Here is a 23,462-nt window from a genome sequence, read left to right on the forward strand (position 1 = left end):
AATAGTAGTTATCATGCCACCTTTAGACCACTTGATGCACTGATGCAGAGTGGATGGCACAGCGTTGGCATTATGAATCCATGTTCTTCCCAGTAGAAGATTATACGTTGGTGGCACGTTGACGACATGGAAAAGCACTGTATGAACAGAGTAGTTGATAAATATTTCCAAGAAGATCTTTCCCTTTGCTGTCTGTCCATGATTATCAAACCCATAAATGGTGATCGGATCCGGTGTATACTCTTCTTCTTTTATACCCAGAGCCTTGGCAGTCATTTCAGGACAAATGTTGAGGCTACTGCCTCCATCTACAAGCACGTGGGGTACAGTCATTCCCCGGGTTCGCACCACAATGTACAAGGCATTGTTATGAAATGCGTGAGGTTTTGGCAGATCCTCATCTGAGAAGGTTATGGGAGCATTGGTCATGGCCTGATTAACGATCTGAGCCATGTCTTCAGGTGTGGTGTCTGGCTTGACTTTGATCTTTCGCAGTAAATCATCCAGAACTTGCTGATGCTTAGGAGAGGCATGTGCCAACTCAAGGATAGGGATATTAGAGAGGGCAATGATTGGTCTTTGCACCGTGTCGACCTTTTCTTCTGGTTTTCTCCTTTTTTCCGAAGTAGATTTGACAAGGTTCTTGGGTAACCATGGCATTCTTTTGGCTACCTCTGGAGATATTCTAGCGGGTTCTCTCGAAACTTTCAGCTTACTGAATGCTGAAACGAGGTCCATCTTTTGAGAACTGGACTGAGCCTTATGCAATACTAATACCTGATGCTGCACATTGATATCACTGCTAGGGCATGGTCGGATATGATCTTGTGGCTGAAAGGGATGATCAGATATCATTGCTGTTGAGTGCTGCAAGAAAGGCTGTTTTAGAATCTCCATTTTCTCATCTTCAGCCCCTTCTACTAACAGATTTTTGTCAACATAATCTTGTATGATGTTTTTGAGAACGAAACAGTTCCTGGTATCATGTCCCACAGTTCGGTGGAACTTGCAGAATCTGTCCTTCATTTTTCCCATAACCACTGGCGGGTCAGCTACCCTTGGAAGCTTAATCATATCACTGCCGAGCATATATTATAATACTGTCTCGAGGGACTGGTCTAGAGGAGTAAACTTGCGGTTATAACTCCATCCTTCCCGCTTCGGCTTTTCTTGTGGTCTTGATCTTTGTTCGAGGGTTTGTTGTGGCTGCTTATCATATTGAATAATCGACTTGCCTTTCTGATCACTTTTGTTGGGATTTGACCCTCCTGAAGCATAACTATGATTTTTTCCATTTCCTTTGTTCTGATTCTTACTGTTATTGGCAGAGTAGGTAAAATGGGCTTTCTTCTTTGATTCTTGTTGACTGTTATTCTTTGTAAACATAAAACCTTCATAAGACCCGTTCTCCATACTCAACTCGAGCCATTCGGCTCGTTCTGTTAGTTCTATGAAGCTCTTCGATGGAGATGTAGAAATTAGTCCCCTCAGGGGTTGCGAGAAGTTGCTCAGGATCAAAGATAGTGCGTGTCTTTCTGCTATTGGCTCACACATCTTATTGCAAGCGGATCTCCATCTATGAATAAAATCCCTGGCCTTCTCGTTTTCCTTCTGCCTCAGACTGCAGAGATGACTGAGAGTCGGGAGTGCTTCAGCGTTGAATAGAAAGCACTCAATAAATAAATTGACCACTTTGTCGAATTCTTTCAGTTCTATCGGATTAATGTGCTCTGAGTACCACTTTGCTGCGACACCTTCCAAACTGCGAGGGAAGCAGAGAAATAAGGCACGATTGTTCCTCTTGAACCTGGAACATTCTGCGAAGAATAGAGCAAGATGTGCTTTTGGGTCACCCGAACCATCAAACTTGATAAATTTCTTGGGGAGATTATCAAGATCATCATCCCCATCCAGTCCATCATAGAAGTCTTCACTTGTAAAGACTCTTTTACCCTTGTCACGCGCTTGAAGATCTTTAACCATCTTCACCACATCTTTCAGTTGTGACTGCGTAGGGTCGTCAACAGACTGATTCTTGGATTTGTAGGCCGATCCCTGCCCCTGAGTCGACCTTTTGAATTCATACTTATTTTCACATTCCTTGTCAGCATCGTCAGCTGATTCTGACTCATCAGACATTTCCTCGTGACGACTCTGCTTTTTGCTGATCTTCACATTCTTGGTTGCATGACCCTTTTCTTTCTGTTTGGTCTGAATTTGCTCAGTACTGGCCTCAGCTTGCTCTGCCAGCATCTTGGTCATCATCTTTTTGAACATGGCGTACATTTGGGGATCGATGCCATCATCCGCCTGCTGACCCTGACTCTGGATTGATCGAGGTGAGTCCATCTCTTCTTCTGAAGCTACTGAGTACGCGACGCCTTCAACTGATGCGGCTTTCTTTCTGGATCTTGTATCAACCATCGGGTATCGCAAATGTTCTCTTGGATATTACTGATGCTCTCTGCAGAGCAGAACTGATGGTTAGGCTTCTGAAGGAAATTTGGTTTGGAGGAAAATATTTGTTGAGAATTTTGGTAGACAATTGAAATAATATCCCATTACTAGGGATTGAGTCGTCGCTGGGATTACGACAATTGCGTTGCTATTCTTTGCAAGATAAACAACTGAAAATATGCCTTGTTACCTAGGCGATGTCGTCAAACCAATGTAAAATAAAGGAATTTTTATTGAGAGGAAGAATATGATTTTATCAATAATACACTTGACAGAGGGGAGGGGGACAAACAATTTTCCACCACTCTAGATAATCAGAAGATACACGAGGACCAGAAAAAATAGTAAGACTGACAAAGGAATCCCAGCCATGTCTGGCAGAATGGTATGCTCCGGACCACTGATCTGATGTGAGATCGAATTCTGGCAGAACCCCGGCTAGTGGACGAATCTCTACGCACTTCTGCCTCTGAGAGAATTGCCTGACACACCGCTCTGGATGATAATATGCGCAGAAGAACGAGCCCAGTAGCCTGAATCGCTTGCCATAAGCATAAGTGTATCTGGGAGGTGATTTCTGACGATCAAAGTAATCCCATACGACCTCTTCCTCCTGAAGGTTGTCGATCAAGAACCGGTATCGTGCAACTGGAAGGAGCTTCTCACCATTGTATCTGAAGGAACTGGCTCAGACTGGCACATGCCGGAGGAACCAAGACTGCAAGGCATAGGTGCACCCTTCGACTAGAATCGATTCTCCGAGTGCGAAACGAGTCAACCCTCGGTATAGAAAAGCGAGTGCGGCCATGGCTATTGAGAGGTGGCTGGTCTGTCGACTTCCCCATCTCCTCATAAGCTGAACTATTCTGATATCCATGTAATTCCGTTCATCGGAAAAGAAAGCTAATGCCACCGTGCACAGAACCATCGCATGCTGAATTCTCTCTCGAGCTGTCCTAGACAGCGAACTGACTTCCACAAATATCCCATACTGTCTGTAGATTTCGAGCAAGTCCACATATTCATTTTCCATCTTCTTCAATCAGAGGCCAAGACTTGCGTCCCGTCATGCGAGCTAAAGCATCCTTAGGGTCCAGACCCTTAACATTAATCAGAAACTGTTTCTCCAATGGATCTCCAGGCTGACCGGCTGGCTCGGGCAATCCCATAATCTCTGAAAATTCATCCATCAGCACTGTCATCTCGCCCCACGAGAACCAGAAGGTAGAAGTGCTCGGATTCCACCGCTCTGCTAGTGCATGAATCAAGTTGCCATTGACTGTCTGCTTTCCCACTGCGGACGCCAGTTCCAATCCACACTCGTCCAGATGGTCCAGAAACATACAAGAAAAGTTCTTGAACCATGAATAATACCACCGGGGAAAGAAGGATCCGGTGCTGAGGACTCGATGTTCGGGAAGACTTTGTCGCACCTCGTAGGAGATGTGACCCTCAGGAAAGACTGAATCAAGCTGACTGGATGCCATCGGACTGGAAGACATGAAAATTGGAATAAGACTTGAGAAAAATACAGGAATTTTGAGAAAAATGCAGGCAGGATAAAAATAAAGCAGGAAATTCGAGATCCAGAAGACAGGAAAGATGGGAAATCACCTGGAGTTTTGAAGAAAATGGAGGAATTTTATGAAAATCGTCCAAGGTTTAATGAAATATAAGGAAGTACTTTATAAAATGAAGTGTTTTGAAAATCGTCCAGGATTTAAAACATAGACAGTACATGGACATGGACTGGGGAATTTTGAAAAATCGTCCAGTATTTTTAGAAAATATGACTATAACATATTCAATCACATTCTGCACAAACAAGTATGCACATACAGCATTCCCTAAAAGCTGACTCTAGATGCACAAATTTTGAAATGGCTGTGGGACCTTAATCCTAACTCTAAGGTTCAGATCATCTGTGTCCAATCCAGTTATGCCTATATACTCAAGCCAAGGCTCGATGTACGTGGCATAAAATCAATTTCTCCGGTTCTAGGTTCAAGTTTTCCAACATCCTTGAGCACCTGCTGATATACGTTGGACTATGGCCCTTAGTACGTGGCAGGGGGGTTTTCACCCAAATAAGTGGCCCAGTTGTGAGGCTCTGTCCCGAACTATGGTTCTAGAAGAGAGCCCAGCAACGTGAAGACCGGGACAATATAGGTGGGGTGATTTTTGAAAAACATGAGCACATGCAATCAAACAGAAGGCTCTAAGTCCTAAAGAGATAGAATTTTGAAATATTTGAAGAAGCAAACATTGTTTTCATACAATTCCTAAATTGAGGAGTGTTGTATTAGACCTAAGTCTATGTGAGCATGAATAATTCTCCTCAATATGGTCCTACCAAACCATACCTAGTCTATATGCATTCCATGTCAGCTGGGTTCAAGTCGAGGCTCCTAGATTCACATGATATCATAAAGCAAAGCTGACATTCCATGGAAATCGATTTTGACAATTCGAACTAAGTAGAGCATTAGATTGATCAGGCAAAGACAGGTCCCATCACAGTCGCCAAACCTGTTATCATCGCAAAATTTTTTAACTTTTGCAAATCAAACTGACCTTTGAAATAGTTTTTGAAAATAACTCGCCTCCGTTTTTAAAATGCGGGAAAATTCCGTAGAATGAGACTCGCCTGTCGGTACGAGATTCAACCGTTCCTGCCACCTTTAACAGGGGTAATTGAACCAAGGATCAATCTTATGCTCTACTCTATTCAACTTGTCTAAATCATATTCTAATTTCTAAATGCACATAGAATCAGGCATGTGCTATGAATTTTCAGAAAAATGCACATTTGAAAACATGATATTTGCTTTGAATGATTGAAATATTTAGAAAATGTAAATCTTGAAAATGATATCACATGAAAAATCGTGAATTAGGACTTGAAAGATATTTCTGAAAGAAATAAAATCGATTTTGAGGAATCCTTGACATTTGGTGAAAATCGATTCTGAGAGACTTGGTTTCTCTGAATTCAAACTTTGAAATTGAAATTCTAACTTAGAAAATTTGAATTTGGAACTTGGGAAATACTTGAAATATTCTTTGAAATTCAATGCTTTTGGGAAAATCGATTTTGCTATAAGACTTAGGAGATTTTGAGGAATTCAATTTCCTTGACTTGGATTTTGAATTGGAGTTGACAAATGCATGAAATGAATGAATATGGATTTGAGGAATTGAGAAATACTTTTTGTATTTTTGAGAAATGCAGTGCATTTTGAAGTTAGCCTAAGAGTGTAGGCTGAATGTGGCTAATGTGAAGATCATAAATCTAAGTATCATTCATATTCTGACTATGGCCATAAATACAAATTCCACCAAGTTTATAAACTTCATAGAAGCTAGTGTATGTGCCATTCGTGTAGACCATAGTGAGTTTGAATATGCATGAATCATCATCCATCACACATTAACATTATTTAAAAAAAATAAATAAACTATATGCAATGCAACCTAAGCTAAGCAGGAAATGTAAATTCTTATTCCAAAGTTTAATTACAAATTACATCACTATTGAAATTTAAATACATGAAAAATAAAGTCTTCAATGTACCTGCAAAACTAGAAAACTTGGTTAATGAAAATATGTTGGCTTTTCTAGATTTATCCAGCAATATCAGGAAATTGTTGGATTTTGCTAGATATAAGCCTTTTCCTTGATTCCCTTAAATCAAAATGATAAAGTATGAAATAAAATTGAATAAATATGAAAATGGAATTTGAAATTTCGAAATTGGGGTCAAAATGACCAAAATACCCCTAATAATAAGACTATGGCCTTGAAATTAGGGTTTTTAGAAAGATATTTTGATAAAATGCAAGTTTTGAAATTTGAATGTAATAAACTAAGCTAAATATGATGTGACATGCTTAAATATGTGAAAATTAGGGTTAGAGATTTCGAGTTTTAGGTCAAATGACCAAATTGCCCCTGATAGCAAGACTATGGCCTTGAAATCAGGGTTTTTAGAAATAGATTTTGGTAAAAACTTAGGTTTTATGCACTAAATGAAATCAAATGAGCACAAAATTAAACCTAAAGCATCCTAATATGATTATGAACATGATTAAACCCTAAAAATATATGCTTATGCAAGAAAATCCAATAATATCACAAATTTTGTGATTTTTGCAGTGTTTTTGGATCTTTCAGGAACCCGGTTTTGCAATTTGCTTAATTCAGCCATCAAATGGATTCCAAAATCCATAAAAATTGGTACCTGCACTTGTTATAACCCTAATGTAGAATTGGAATTATAAAAATAATTTTTTGACATTAAGTTAATCCGAAAATTGCATTAAACCCTAAAATATGCTATTTTTGACCTAATTCACCAACCAGTTCCAATCCAAGACCTGAATCAGGGGTCAAATCTCCATGGAAATTTATGAAATTTTACAGAGACTAACTATAAAAAAAAACAAAGATTTCCCAATTTACATATCGGAAAAATCATCTCCAGTTAGGGAGAAACTTTTCCGACAATCTGAGCTAAAATATATCACTCTTAACAGGGATTAAAACAGCTATTCCAGATTGAAAATACAGGCATAAATAGAAATCCTAAACAAAAATCTCTGAAATTTTAGTGGTGAACAGTAGACAGAAAAATAACAATACTCACTTTTTACAGATCTAAAATAGGATCTGTGGTTTGGGATTTATGACTAACACAAGTCTGATTAGGGTTTTGGTAAACCCTAACGAGTTTTAAATTTAAAAATAGATTCTCTGAAAGAGGAAAAATACTAAACAGTGATCAAAAAATCTGAAAATTTCACAGAAGACAGATCTACTCAATGTGAATCCATATCACTTTACATATCTAAAATCGGATATAAGATGAGATAAATATCATCACAGCAAGTTACCTTCTTGATTTTAACCACGATTTTAAAGCTTTAAAAACCCGATTTGATGTCTGATTTTTTTGACAGAGTTCCCGAGATTCAAAACCTCTGATTTTTCTACAGTAACTCAATAACTCATGCATGCATCACATATAAAAAAATCAGAAATAAACAATGAGAAATTCAATCCAAAATAACATTATCTTTACTGTTCTAAACCTAAAACACACAGAAATTTAAGAAACTTGACAAACTATGCATTAACTAATGTAAATAAAAACAATAAACCATAAAACAGTAAATAAAACTTAATTTTATGCTATATAACGTAAAAAAAACATGAATAAACCATGAAAATAAATTAAAAACAGGGAATCAATGGCTGGAATTTGATATCACCTTTAAAACATAGATTTAACCCATTAAAAAGGGTAAATCATATATTTTATTGGTTAATAATGCAAAGAATCATATTAAAATCAATTCTAATGGATTAAAATCTCTGTAAATCATCCAAAACAGGGTTATATCACCTTCTTGGATCGTTCTTGCTGATTCGTGATGGTTCTTGAGGTCAAATCCATGGTTGATCTTCCATAAGGAGGGGTGTCCAAGCCTAAATCTAGGTTTAAAGCATTAAAAAGCATTAAATAAAATAAGAAAAGTGAAGAAGTTCATACCTTGGAGTTGCAGCAATGGAGGAAGGGCTGGAGAGGAGAGAGAAGCTCCAAGAATCCAATAAGAGAGAGATTGGAAAATCGACCCCCTATGGCCTTCTATTTATAAAAAAATTTTAGGTTAAAAATCAAATGTTTTAAAAAAATTGGACTCTTCTAAGGGGGGGCGATTTTTGGGTGGAAAGACCTAACTACCCCTAGCCTAAATTATCTAAACTAATGCCTAATTAACCCCTAGACTTTCCTAAAAAATCCCCAAATGTAATGCCACTTGGCATTTTCTACATTTGGCTTTTTTAAAACACCTTTAAAAACCTTTAAAAACACTAGTTTTAAAAACTAACTTTCAAAATGAGTTTTTCAAAATGGTTTTGACTCTTCTAAACCTCTAACACTAATCAAGACATCAACTAACCCTAGTCTAGCCCTGACTTACTCGAATATGGCGCCACCCCGAGTGGGCCCTACTTGAGTTTTTCAAAAAGCGATTTTAAAACTTGAAATTGAAGGAGTTTTCAAAAGATTTTCAAAAGTAAACTTAAAATTAGGATTTTTGAAATGACATAAGGTCCTAACTAAGTTAGAATTCCTCTGGATATGGTGCCAACTGAGTGGGCCCACATCGAATTTTGAACATTTTTGAAATAAACACTGAAAATGGCTTTGAAAAGGGGTTAAAATCAGTATTTGAAATTCAAGATCTTTGAAAATAGGGTCTCAAGCGAACTGGAACTCCGGGTTAGAGTCCTGAACTCTTAGGACTCTGAGATTTTAGATTTTAAAAGCCAAATGAAAGAATTTTCAAAAGATTTTATCAAGAAATGATGAAATAAGTCAGAAAACACAGTCAGGGTTAGACTCCCAACTCGACCGAACTCTAAAATAGAGTCCTGAACTAACTGGACTCTGTGAAATGACCTAAATTTCGAAAACAAACAAAAAAGATTGAGAATGGAAGTAAAACAGACTTAAAAACCAAACTTCTGACCGGATTAGGACTCTGAGACAGAGTCCTGATCGGACTGAAACTTTCAAAAATTTGAGAAATTTGATGAATAGAGGCATTCAGAAGCGACACCATCTAAATGGGTCTCATCTGTGAATTGAAATCGATTAAAGTTTGAATTTGAAAGGAATCCAGATTGTTTTCTGAGAAAATATTTCGAAATACAAAGTCCTGGGGTTGGAAAATGACAGAGTATTGAATAAAAACCCAGGTTTTGAAATTGATTTTGAAATAAAGCTTTAAAATTCAAATCTGGATTGAATGTTTTGAAATAGGAGTGCTGGATCTCGAAAATGAGATGCAATGTCATACAATGCTATGCAGAATGTGTGCAATGACATGCAATGATCTGTGATGACTTATGAAATGGACAAACACTAGATGAAGGTAAAAATTTGGTGTGTTTACAGATGCCCTCTTTGCTGCTAAGCCGGTTGAAAGCCGAGCTTAGTGGCAAAGAAAACATACCAAATTTGGACTATAAAAATGCCCCAGTTAGATGAATCTGACTGGGTATGAAAGAATTAGTTCAAGGATGATGATAGATATGAAATGAAGAATAAGGAGAAAATTTTACTTCTAAAAGAAGTGAGATTCAGGTTTTGCCCTTAACCTGAATGGGACAGGAAATACCTCGTATGGAACGAGGCTCAGACTTAACCCTTAACCTGAAAGGGGACGATACCTCGTGGAAAAACGAGGCTCACACTTAACCCTTAACCTGAAAGGGGACGATACCTCGTGGAAAAACGAGGCTCAGGCTTAACCCTTAACCTGAAAGGGGACGATACCTCGTGGAAAAACGAGGCTCAGGCTTAACCCTTAACCTGAAAGGGGACGATACCTCATGGAAAAACGAGGCTCAGGCTTAACCCTTAACCTGAAAGGGGACGATATACGGAATCCTCAAATGAAGAAACCATGATGGGACCTTCGAATTCTGCACAATAAATCCGAGAGGGGTTTGCAAAAGGAAGAAAGGGGGTTCCCTAAAGCTTGAAAAGGGATTGATCTTGGACGTCTCATTGCTAAGACTGAATGGCTTTTAAGACAGATGACCTTTTGCGGAAAATTCAGGTTTAACCCTTAACCTGAACGGGAAATGTCTATGGTGGGACAGTGGGGAGCACAGGGAAGTGTGCGAATCTGAGAGCCCAGGCACTCAGATCAAAACAAGAAGGGAAGGATCTTGGAAAACTCCCATCATCCGATCCTAAAAGGGATAACAACAACGCCTGGATACATCCAAATCAAGAAGGAATCCTATGAGTACAAGTACTTCTCTTGATAAAGATGAAAATGGTAAAAGTGTAGATACTAAGCTCTACAGAGGTATGATCGGATCTCTATTATACTTAACTGCTAGTCGACCTGATATTATGTTTAGTGTTTGTATGTGTGCAAGATTTCAAGCTAATCCAAAGGAATCTCATTTAACTGCAGTAAAACAAATTCTTCGTTATTTGAAAGATACTTCAGATTTCGGTTTGTTTTACCCAAAATCATCATATAGTGATGCAGATTTTGCAGGAAGTAAATCTGATCGCAAGAGTACTAGTGGAACTTGTCATTTCTTGGGAAATTCCTTAGTCTCTTGGTTTAGTAAAAAGCAAAATTCAGTATCACTCTCAACAACTAAAGCTGAATATATAGCGGCTAGTTTAGCATGTTCACAAGTACTTTGGATGAAACAGACCTTAAAAGATTTTGGTTTGAATTACTCCACAACTACTATTTATTGTGATAACACTAGTGCTATAAATCTTTCAAAAAATCCTATTCAACACTCAAGAACTAAGCATATTGAAGTTAGACATCATTTTTTAAGAGATCATGTGTTAAAAGGAGATATTTCGTTAAATTTTATTTCCACTAAAGAACAACATGCCGATATCTTCACTAAACCTCTTAAAAATGAAGATTTTATGAGAATTAGGAGAGAACTAGGTATTTGCTCGTTGTTGGATTTATAAAAATGCTGATTTTTTAACAAAATCTCAAAATCGCACTATATTAGTCGACCGATAAAATTTTAGTCGACTGGTGTTTTATATTTTGGAATGTATCGCACCATATTAGTCGACCGATATATTTCTAGTCGACTGATGATATTTTTAGAATAAGTCGCACTTTTTAGTCGACCGATAAAGTTTTAGTCGACTAATTTTTTTTAAAAAAAAAAATTAAGTGAAGGGACCCGACACCCCTTGGATTTGTTTTAAAGCCCATTTTTTTTTTAAAACAAAAGAGGCATCGTTTCACTTCGTACCTCTTCGTTTTTTTTAAAAAAAAAAAAATGAAACCCTTAAACCAAAAACCCCTCCTTCTCTTTTGCCTCTCTCTCTCTTCTGAAAACCCCCCGGAGTGCCGTTCGACTCCATCATCGCCGGGATTTTCTTACCGTAACAGGGAGACGCCGGAATCTTCTGGCTGTGATCTTGAAACGCCGGAACTCTCTTGCCGTGACAGTGCTTTGCCGGAATCCCCTTTTGGCCGACTTCTCCTCATCGTTAGCCACCACATTGTCCTTCGTTTTTGATCGCCGGAAAGCGTTTTCCCCTTGCCGGACGTTATTTGGAAGCCGACATTTTGGTAACCATGCCTCGCACGAAGTCTGCATCTGCAAAAGGTTTAGGTTCTCCTCCTCCTACACCTACTTCAAGACATGGTTTTTCACTAAGATTACTTTGCAACCCTCTTCTCTATGACACTTTTGGATCAATTTCTGCACTACCTATTTTACCAGGCCGAAATGTTCTATTTCACTTATTTTCTCGTTACAAAATAAGAGAATTATTTCCTGGTATTTCACATCTTTTTGATGCTTGTGCAGATACCCTTCACTATCCTTTTCTTATTCACTTGTTTTACACAAATTTACAAATGAATCATGAAACTGGAGTTTTGTCTTCTCTTGTTCGTGATGTTGAAATCGAGTTTGATTCGAAATTGCTTGGAGAAATTCTTGAAATTCCACCTTCAGACACTCTTTTCAACACTATTGAATTGAATGATGAAAGAGTTTTTGAACAAATTCTTCTTCCAGAAGCACCTCACTGCCCTCCTTTCAAAAATACTAATCTTCAAACTCGTGCACGCATTGCTGGACGAATCCTTGCCCACAATGTTCTACCCAAAACTGGTTCTTTTGATTATTATTCCACAGATCTATCTACGGCTCCTTATGTTTTATTTGGAAATATTTCTGTCAACTGGGCCAATGTGTATTTTACAAACTTGTGGAAACAAAAACCATTTCTTCCTTATGGTTGTCTTTTAACCCGTATTTTTAGACATTTTAAAGTTCCTTTAACAAATGAAAAATACATTGAGCAAAAAGAGTTCTTTGATTAAACAATTTTTAAAAGAATGAAAATTAAATATCTGCCTCCCTTAAATGTTGATCAAACTGAACCATCTGATCCTAATGAACCATCTATTTCTGAACCTTCACCTTCTGCAACACCTTCATCTCATGCAAAAAGAAAGAAATTTTCGACAAATCAAGACCATGATGAAGTTATGCAGAGACTGGAAGCTTTGGAGCTGCATCAACACACCTTTCGTGAAGATGTGACTCAACAACTTGCTTCAATTCAGAAGGATGTAACTGCCATTAAGGATTTACTAAACTCTCTTTTCTGATCTTTGATCTTTGAAAAACATACTTTATGGGTTGTAATATTTTAAACTTATCTGCTTATGCTATTTTTGCCCTTACTCTTTTTGATTCTGACAAAGGGGGAGAAAAAGATAAAGATAGCATTACTTTGAAATTGCAAGGAGATCTTGAGAAAAAGATGATAGCAATTACATTACAGGAGATCTTGCATGAGAAATGCAAAATTAAGAGAAAAAGAAAGCTTTGAATGAATGTATTTCTAAATGCATGATGAATGGAATTGCAAACCAATCAATATGTATTATATGTGCTTTAAATGTGCTAACTTTTAATGTTTTGCAGCATATTGATAGGGGGAGTAAAATCTCCATCTATGCATCTAAATGCTTCATCTTTGATTAAGTTTGTCATCATCAAAAAGGGGGAGATTGTTACGACAATGAAGCCATACATGATACTTCAAGTACAAGGTTTTGATGATGAGCAAGTGGAATCAACTGTATTTCAGCTAAGGCTATAAAGAAATTGAAGAATTCAGTGAAGAATCCTTGAAGACTAGTGTGCAAATGTTTAATTCATTAAAAGTCTTAGATTCTTGTAAGAGCCTTACTTAGAGTGCATATTTAGGTTGCATTTCACCTTAAAAGTCTTTAGAAAAACTTTTCTAAAAGAAACTCTTTTGAAACTCTTTTTAGAAAACTCTTTTCTTAAATTTTCATGTTTATTAGTCGACCAATAGACTTATCAGTCGACTAATCCTTTCGCGCCATATTTTCTAAAAAGTCATTTTTGTCAAATTAGTCGACCGAAGGTTTTATCAGTCGACTGGACAGAATGTATGTTTTCTGGAAAATTAGCAGCAGTCGACTAATGGTTTTATCAGTCGACTGAACAGAACATGTGTTTTCTGAAAATTTAGCAGCAGTCGACTAATGCTTTTTATCAGTCGACCGAACAAAATGTTTGTTTTTCAGAAGTCGACTAAAAGGTTTTTCAGTCTACTGATGATATTATCAGTCGACTAACTTTTCTCAAGTCGACTAAGTTTCAAAAGTTTAGATTTTCAAATGGCTCGATTAACAGATCAGTCGACCGACGATAACTGTCAGTCTACTAATAACTAACTATTAGTCGACTAATTGATGTTTCAGTCAACTAATTTTGCCGTTTTCCTGAAACTTTAAAAAGGCGTGTCTTTTCATTTTTCAAACGTTTCGATCATTCGAAATGGACCATTTTGACACCCTTTCATACTCTCAACGTATGGAATCTTTTAACTATAAATATGAGTGCATTTTACACTCAAGAACAACAATTCAATCGATTTGAATCTTGCTTTTCACTCTTATTCAGTCAAGTATTGATTTTCTCACTCACGTGATATTTTCACTTTAGTTTTTCACTCAAATCACTTTGAGAGATAGTGAATTCGTGAGTAGAGTGTTTCAACAACCTCAAAAGCCAATTGCATCTCATTTGCATTCAAAAGGAAGGCTCATAGGTTGTATTGTAAGTTGTTATTTCTTTTGTGTAAAAAGAAGGACTCCTTGGTGTAAAGGAGTTGTTTGCTTTCAGTGGGATTGTTACTGAAAGTGGGACCGGTTATGGTCTGTGTGATCTTGTAGTTTACAAGGTTGATAGTGAAAAATCTCAAGCGGGTTTTGCTTGGGGACTGGATGTAGGTCGGGTTTGACCGAACCAGGATAAAATCTTGTGTTCTTTGTGTGTTTGCTTTGAGATTTGCAAAATCCTTCAATATTCCGCAGAAAGTTTTAAAAGCACTATTCACCCCCCCTCTAGTGCTTGTTGCCTCGATCCTAGTGCACTTTCAATATCGTGTTACTCCACGATTAAGTTGTGGTGTATTTTGCTTGAATTATGTGTAGTGCTTCCAATGATTTTTGAATGATTACTGCGATTATCGTTTAGCGAGCATGGTTATCAGACCTATCGATTAATTATTATGTCTTTTTGTCATGATAGATGACTTGGAAGACCAGATGCAACAATATTATGGGCACTGTGAGCAACCTTGCGGAGGTTGTGCAACAGCAAGTGGTTGCAATGCAACAGATGGGTGTGAACCTTCAACACGTAGCCCAAAGTGAGCAAAACATAAGTACGATTATCTATAAGCGTTTCATGAAATTGGATCCTCCTGCTTTTGAGGGTAAGACGGACCCTAAAGCTGCGGAGTCATGGATACGTGAGATAGAGTGTATTTTTCATGTTTTGGATGTCCCTGAGGAACTGAAGATGAACTTTGGTACCTATCGTTTGAAAGTCCATGCTGAGAAGTGGTGGGACACGATCTATTTAGTTAAATTCAAAGACAAGAATGTTACGTGAGATGAATTTGTTGAAGTTTTTAACTCGGCATATTTTCCTAAGCACGAACAAAGTAAGAAGATGCAAGAATTTTTGGACCTGCAACAGAGGATCATGATCCTGTTCGATTATATCACTAAGTTTCATTGTTTGGAGCGATATTGTCCAAACATTAACATTGCGGAAAAGGAACAAGCAATGAAGTTCGCTCGTGGTTTGAGGCCTACTCTGAGAACCAAAGTGTTCACTAGCAAGCCAAAGTCGCTCGAGGAGGCTATTGAGGTAGCTACTCTATTGGAAGAAGACCAAGCCGAGTAGCAGACCAAGGTTTTTGCAATTGTGAGTGAGAAGAATCCTAGTAGGAGGGAGTCTGTGCCACCTACTAGAAAGCGAAAGCGTCAGAAAGGACATAAGAACCGCCAGCAAAGAAAATCCCAGAGACTAAATGTCCAGCGGAGGTGTCGACGATGCGATAAAGATCATCCTTTTGGAGCTTGCCCTCTCTATGATGGCAAGTGTTTCAAGTGTGGACAACCGGGTCATATTGCCAAGTTTTGTCCAAGGAAGTCTACTAGAGACTTAGTTGTTGCCGATTAGACACCGTCAGAGAAGATCTGACCATTTTGTCATTGTTTGGTGTTTTGTGATTTCACGGACGAAATCCTTTTTAAGGAGGGTAGGATGTAAGACTCACAATTTTTTCTGAGGAATTCAATGTTTGCATGATTTTGAGGTGTATACTTTAGTATGTTTATGAGGTTGTAGCACGCATAATTAGATATTATGTGAATTATGCTTTGAATTTCGGTTTATAATGAGCGAGATCCGAAAATGTGTAAGTACAATATATGAGATAGAAGAGCACAATTCGAGACGAATTGAGTCTTGAAATTTTCAAGGTAGATTCATAATATATATGTATAGTTTGTCCTCGAATTTGGGACCTATACGACGAAAAAACCTCATCAGTGCATGTGAATTACTGAAATTGCATATCGATAGTACGTGAGTCGTAACGAGAGCATTTCTCGCAAACGATGAAAAATGTTTCAAAGGAGCTTTGAACATTGCATGTCAATTAAGAGTATGAAAATGAAAATAAAGTCAATTTTTATTTCAAAGCATTAAATAAGCATTTTATGTAATATTTAAATAATTGTTTTGGGTCTGGATCAACCAGAGGTGACCCAGACCCATATGGCACCCCTCTAGTGGAAGTTTGTGGCCATGAGGACCAGCTGGTCAATGGTTGACCAGCTGGGCGGTGGCAGTATGGTAAGACTTTTTAAACTTTTTGAATCTAAGTCGTGGGTTGGCCAAGTGGGAGGCAGCCCATGGCATTTTTGCAAGATTTCGAGTGCAGTCAAAAGGGTGCACATGCATTGGTTGTAAGGGGCGGCAGCCTTGGGGATCCCCCTGTAATTTTGCATTAACTCTAATGGCTTTTACAAAACCTGTTGGATGGCATTTTTGAAAACCTTTCTAAAAGATTTGAAAAGAGGAATTTGGTAGGTGGAGTGGGCCGCTATGGGAGGGCGTGAAGCCATCCTAGCCCTCCATCCTCTCTAAACAAATCATAGCCCTACCTTCATAAACCTTCAAGAAAGAAAGAGAAAGGCATTTGGTGATTTTCCTTGGAGTCTCTCTCTCTCATTCCCCTCTTCTTCTCCAAAATCGTGTAAGTAGGTGTGTGGGTGCTATGCACCATTTTTTTTTCGTGGAAGCTCCTAAGCTTCTCGCCCGGAGCTTCCTCTACACCTGTTGAAAGCCTTCGAGTGTGAGTTTCCTTTTCACATGCCTATGTGGTTGAAAGCCTTCGAGTGTGAGTTTCTGATCATGCATAATATTTGCATTTTATTAATCATTATTTATGCATGATCCGTGTTAAAAATCGCTCTAAAAACCCATTTTTATTGTTAGTTCTGAGAAATCGCATCGAATCAAATTTTATCAGAAAATCGAGTTTTCAACGCTTTCTCTACGGTTTTAGTATTTTTATTAGATTTATATTTTATTAATGGTAGTTTAGTTAGCTTAGGTTTGTATTAGCTAATTTGTAATTTTTAATTAGTTTAGGAAGTTTTCTTTGTAGTCAATAAAATATGTTTTGCTAAAAGTGAGTCTTTTGAAAACTATTGAAAAGTGTGGGACTGGTTTTGAAAAATTTGCTTTACCCTAATTTAATATTATAAGTAGTCTTCTACAGCAGAAAAAAGGGACGTCTCTCTCTCTTTGGAATTGATGCCTCTCATCTCTCTCTCTCTCTCTGTCTCTCTACCATCCAGTTCTTCTTCCTTCCTTCTCCTCCTCTCTTCTTCTTCTTCTTCTTTTTTTTTTTTCCCTTTTATCTCGCCGGCGGTTTTGCCTTCTTGCTGTACTCTCTTCATCGCCGATTATATCTTCATCTTCATCGGAGAAGTGCAGTTGCAGCCAGGGATCAACCACTCTTCTCGCAACCAGTCCAGCAGAATATTCGGCAACATTTTATCCTTCTTCTCCTCTTTTCTTTTTATGTGTTTCAGATTAGTTTATTATTTTTTGCTGAAAAGAATAAAGAATAAAAAAAAAATGCATCTTGAATTCTGTGTTAGATTGTATTCTGTTCTTTAGGCTTAACGTGTGTGTGATAGATAGGTCTCTTGTGTTGGCTGGCGTATTCATGTTCTCGTCGGTCATGTCCAGCAAATAGTCGTCATCCTCTAATTTTTAGTCGGTTTAAATCTCATCGTTCTATTTTGATTCAGTAGGTTTTTGCATAAGACGTTAACATCATTGATAAATTTTTTTTAGTTAATTGCTCCAGTCATCAGTTACTCGTTAGCTACCTGTTTTCATTAGCCGTGTAGGGTTTAGTTATTGATTGAATCAATGTCGTTGGTTATTTATTCAATGCTAGACATGTATAGCATTAGTTATAAGCTATTTCATTAGTCATCTTAGATTTGAAATATATTTCTTTAGTTGTGATTACGTAACCTTGCTAGTAACATGTATTAATGCATCTTGCATCTATGGTTAGTTTAATATTGCATGACTCAAGTGAGTTGGGAGGATTGTTTTCAATTTACGTAAGTTAAATACATGTTATATGCTGTGTTGACTTAATAGGCTAGATTTATTTAGAATATCATTGGGTCACTTCTTAGCATTGAAGTAGTTGTTTTAAGTATTTCTTTTGTAGTTAACCATTACCGTGCACACTAATTAGTCTAGGTTTGTGCCATTTTTTTTGCATTGATTAAGTTTTGGATTCTGATTATATTCTAGTTTAGGTTTAAAACAGTTGCATAAAGTCCAGATTACTTATTGAATTAGATGGTGTTAGGTTACCACTTAAACTTTGGTAGGTTAAGTGATGTTTTCTGTTAGGCAGTATTTAGTTTTTTTTTTAGTATTAGTATAGGGGAGTATTGCTATTTATAAGTGGATTCTAGTTGTTTAGTTAAATTCATTTCACGTGTTCACACTTAGTTTGTCATTTGAATATTTTATGTTCTTAGATTGTTACTTTACTTAATATTGTCCAGGTTTCCCTTGTTTCAAAAAAATAAAAATAAAAATAAAAATAAAAATAAAAATCAATCATTCGTTTTATAGGGTTATATTTGTTACAAGTGTTTAGCTGTTATTTAGTTTGTTACCATTTAGTTCTTGCGTGTTAGTTAGTAGATTTTGTCTTCTATAGTAGTTAGTGTGTAGTCTAATTTCAATTCTTTTGCTGATTTTTTTTTGTGAATCAATTTTAGATTTCGTTTAGTTTTGTATTGTTTCTGCTGTGTTTGTGTTTTGGAGGAAAGCATTTGGACGTGCGAGAGAAGTGATCTCAAGCCTCTGAAGATCCCTCAGTCCCTCAGGAAGGGTCCCTCAGGAAAGCCAAAGTTCAAGAAAACATACATTACCTCAAGAAGAAATAGAAAGCCTCAAGCACTGAAGACTTGCTTTTCTTTTTAGATTAGGATTTTATTTCATTTAATTCAATTCATTTGGGTTTGTAATAAGGCACTTTAATTATTTGTTTACGTCCTCTGCGTAGGATAGTACTCTTTAGATATTCATTCATTTATTTTTTTTTATTTTGGCAATAAAGAGTAGTGTAGTTGTGTTTGAATAAGAGTATTTCCCGTTCCCTGAGTTCGACCCGGACTCCACTCGTGCGAGCCGGTTTTTATATTTTTGGTGTCTGGCTTTCACTGAATTTTAATTAAAAATATTGTTTTAAAAAGGGTTTTCATAAAACTCACATCAAAATTTTGGCGCCGTTGCCGGGGAACGGCGAAATACTAGTATTCACTTTATTGCCTTGTGTTTGTTCTCGTATTTATAGGTTGTTAGTTTAATTCAGTTCTTTAATTAGGATTGTTTAGTTTGCTTTTCGCATTTAGGCTTAGAACCACGTGTGTGCATACCGTAGAGACAAGCTTACTTTTCTGCACAACTCACCCATTAGGATCCCTTTAGAAGTGACTGTGTACGATTGGTACCGTGCACATAGATTTCATTTTTGTAAATTCTCTACTGAGTGCAACTGCGTGGTGCTTGTTTATTTCTTGTTTTCAGTAATTGTTTTTGTTACTCGCTTTGTGGTTTGTGTGGTTTGGCCGCTAGCGCGTTAGTTAGGTAGAAAAACCCAATTTAGGACGGTTGCTGCACCGGTCTACCCTTTGGTGCATGCACGGGCGACGTTCGCTTGAACCTGAGCTTGCCGAATTTGTTGAGGATCCCGAATCTTTCTTTAGGAGAGCCCATCAATCCAGCCCCATGGCTGAAGATCAGCAGTTGATCCGTCCTCTTAGGGAGTAGTTCATGCCCAACACATACACTTCTGCCTCCTGCATCACAAGACCTGATGTGGGAGCGAACCATTTTGAAATCAAGGCCAGTGTCATCCAGATGTTACCCTCCTTTTATGGCCTTAGCAACGAAGACTCATACCGTCATCTCGACGAATTTCTCGAGATCTGCTCTACGGTGCAGATCAACAATTTTGGAGATGACGCATTAAGGTTGACGTTATTCCCCTTCTCCCTTAAGGATAAAGCCAAGCATTGGCTGAAAGCCCTCGATACTGTTCAAATTACCACTTGGGAACATATGCAAAGGGAGTTTTTAAAGAAATACTTCCCAATTGGTAAGACGAACCAGTATCGAAAAGCCATCACCAGCTTTTCTCAGATCGAGGGAGAAATGTTTCATGAAACGTGAGAGAGGATGAAAGATCTTCTCCGCAAGTGTCCCCACCACCAGGTGCCCCGCTGGCAGCTGGTGCAATATTTTTATGATGGTCTCACTGAGAAGAACCGTCAAATGGTTGACGCTGCCTGTGGGGGCACTTTTATGCTTAAAAGTGAAGATGAAGCATGGTCCCTTTTTGAGACCTTGAGCGAGAACTCCATGCACCATGCTTCTGCTTCACGATCTGAGAGGGCCACACATGTGCAAGATGGCGCGAAGAAGGCTGGTATATTCGAGATAGGGATGCACCTTGAGTTGCAAAACAAGGTCGACCAACTGTCTCAAAAATTGGATCAGTTGTTGTCGGGTCCCTCTCCAGTCCTACAGGTGTGTGCGTTGTGTGCTAGCCCTGCACACCATGTTGCTGATTGCCCCATTGCGCCACAGTACCCTGAGTTTGTCCAGGAGCAAGCTCAGATGGCGCAGAGTTTCGCTAGGCCCGCACCCAATCCATATTCCAGTACATATAACCCGGGCTGGCGAAATCATCCCAATTTTTCATGGAGAAATCCACAAGCCCAACCTCCCAACCCGTCCCAAAGCCAACCCAGGCAAGGCAGTTATGCACCTGGATTTCAGAGAACCAGCTACCCTTCAGCTCAGCCTACTTATAGTCAGCCTCAATCCCAGGAGCCTTCGTCCAGCCAGTCTTTTGAGGACAAGATGTTGCAAGCCTTCTCGGATATCAAGGCCAATCTGAGCTCCCATACACATTCTATTGCGAAGCTTGAGACACAAATGGGACAACTCGCTGAGGCGCTTAGCAGGCGGAGTGAGGGAGCTTTACCTAGCCAACCGGTGGTGAACCCTAGGGGTAAGGAGTCAATGCATGGCCTGCATATGACAGATGCCCATCAAGAGCAGGCTCAAGCGGTAATCACCCTTAGGAATGGGAAGCAATACCAAGCGAGGGAGGCTGCAGAAGAAAGAGAGAGAACGAGTGAGAAGCAGCCTGTCCCTACCGTCTCACCTCAGGAAAGCGAGAGGGCTCTACCAACTGAGCCTTCAAAGTCCTATACTCCCAAAGCCCCCTTTCCTGAGGCGCTAGAGAGACCGAAGTCATTAGGCAAGCATGGAGTGAACATGCAGGAGATGCTTGAGATATTCAAGCACGTCCAGATAAACCTCCCCTTGCTTGATGCCATTCAGCAAGTCCCTGCATACGCAAAGTTTCTAAAGGAGCTTTGTACGCAGAAAAGAAAGTTAAAGTCACAAGTGCCGAAGAAGATATACTTGACTGAGCAGGTGAGTGCGGTGTTGCAGCATCAAACCCCACCAAAGCTTAAGGACCCAGGGACTCCAATTATTTCATGTGTCATAGGAGACATCACTGTCGAGCGTGCATTGCTCGACCTTGGGGCAAGTGTCAATATCTTGCAGGGTTTTTTTTATGACAAATTTGGATTAAAGGAGATGAAGCCAACACCTATGACCCTGCAGCTTGCAGATAGATCAATCAAGGTCCCGCGAGGGATTCTGAAAGATGTTCTAGTCAAGGTAGAGGACTTCTACTTCCCTGTCGACTTCATCATTTTAGATATGGAGGGAGTTAATGATATGCGACAGACCCCCATCATCCTTAGACGCCCCTTTCTGGCCACTGCCAATGCGTGCATTAATTGTCGCACAGGCGCAATGGATGTCTCATTTGGCAACAGGAAGATGAGGCTGAACATTTTTCATGCGGCGATGGGACCTGCCGGCGATGAGGCTTCTTTCGAGGTCGACTTCATTCAGGACCTGGTAGAAGCAGAGCATACCTGGTTATTGAGTGATCCACCTCAAGAGGAGGTTGATGAATCACTCGAAGAAGATTGCCATGGGTCAATAGAGAGTCGGACGGGTGATCTGAGTTGGACCTGACACTTCGAGCCGCTTCCTGAATTGGCAGAAAAGCCGGCCCGACCATCCATAGAGAGTCCGCCTGAGCTTGAGTTGAAGCCCTTACCGGCCTCACTCAAGTATGCCTTCCTAGGCAAGGATCAGACTCTCTCCGTCATTATTTTCGCAGACCTGACTGACACACAGGAGTGTCAGCTGTTACAAGTCTTGCACGAGCATAAAGAGGCGATTGGATGGTCGGTGGCAGATCTGAAGGAGATAGACCCCTCCTTTTGCATGCATCGGATTATCATGGATGAGGGGGCTAAACCCTCAAGAGAGGCGCAAAGGAGACTAAATCCCCATATGAAGGAGGTGGTAAAGAAGGAGGTAGTCAAATGGTTGGATGCGGGGATCATTTATCCCATCTCCGACAGTCAGTGGGTGAGCCCTACCCAGGTTGTCCCCAAGAAGTCTGAGCTCACTGTAGAGACGAATGAAAAAGGAGAAAGTGTCCCCATGAGGACTACCACGGGATGGCGAGTATGCATAGATTATAGAAAGTTGAACAGTGCAACTAGGAAGGATCACTTCCCTCTGCCGTTCATCGACCAGATCTTGGAGAAACTCGCGGGCCAGCAGTATTTTTGTTTCTTGGATAGTTATTCAGGATACAACCAGGTGGCCGTTCATCCCGAGGACCAGGAGAAAACGACGTTCACCTGTCCATATGGCACTTTTGCTTATAGGAGGATGCCGTTCGGGCTCTGTAATGCCCCAGCTACATTTCAGCGGTGCATGATGGCAATCTTCTCACATATGATGGATGATGTCCTGGAGATTTTCATGGACGATTTCTCGGTCTATGGCTCTTCATTTGACGATTGTCTCCAAAAGTTATCTCGTGTGCTTCAACATTGTAGGGAGACAAATCTGATTCTTAGTTGGGAAAAGAGTCATTTCATGGTGAGACAGGGGATTGTTCTTGGACATATTTTGTCTGAGAAAGGAATCGAGGTTGATAAGGCCAAAGTGGAGACCATTGCTAGATTAGCTCCACCGACCTATGTGCGGCAGGTGCGATCATTTCTAGGGCACGCAGGTTTTTATAGAAGGTTCATTAAGGACTTTAGCCAGATTTCTCGACCGTTGTGCAACCTGCTAACGAAAGATCAGTCGTTTGTGTTTGATGATGCCTGTCTGAAGGCATTCTTGGCCCTGAAGGAAGCTCTGACTACTGCTCCTATTCTTCGATCTCCTGAGTGGTCAGTGCCATTTGAGATTATGTGTGACGCGTCAGATTACGCGGTTGGAGCGATTCTCGGTCAGAAGATTGAGCGACGATCTCATGTGATATATTATGCTAGTAGGACCCTCTCTGATGCGCAAATGCATTATACCACCACAGAGAAGGAATTACTAGCCGTGGTTTTTGCTCTTGATAAGT

This window comes from Nuphar pumila, chromosome 3 (genome assembly GCF_984573655.1).
Source record: "Nuphar pumila chromosome 3, dmNupPumi1.hap1.1, whole genome shotgun sequence".
Taxonomy (NCBI): domain Eukaryota; kingdom Viridiplantae; phylum Streptophyta; class Magnoliopsida; order Nymphaeales; family Nymphaeaceae; genus Nuphar; species Nuphar pumila.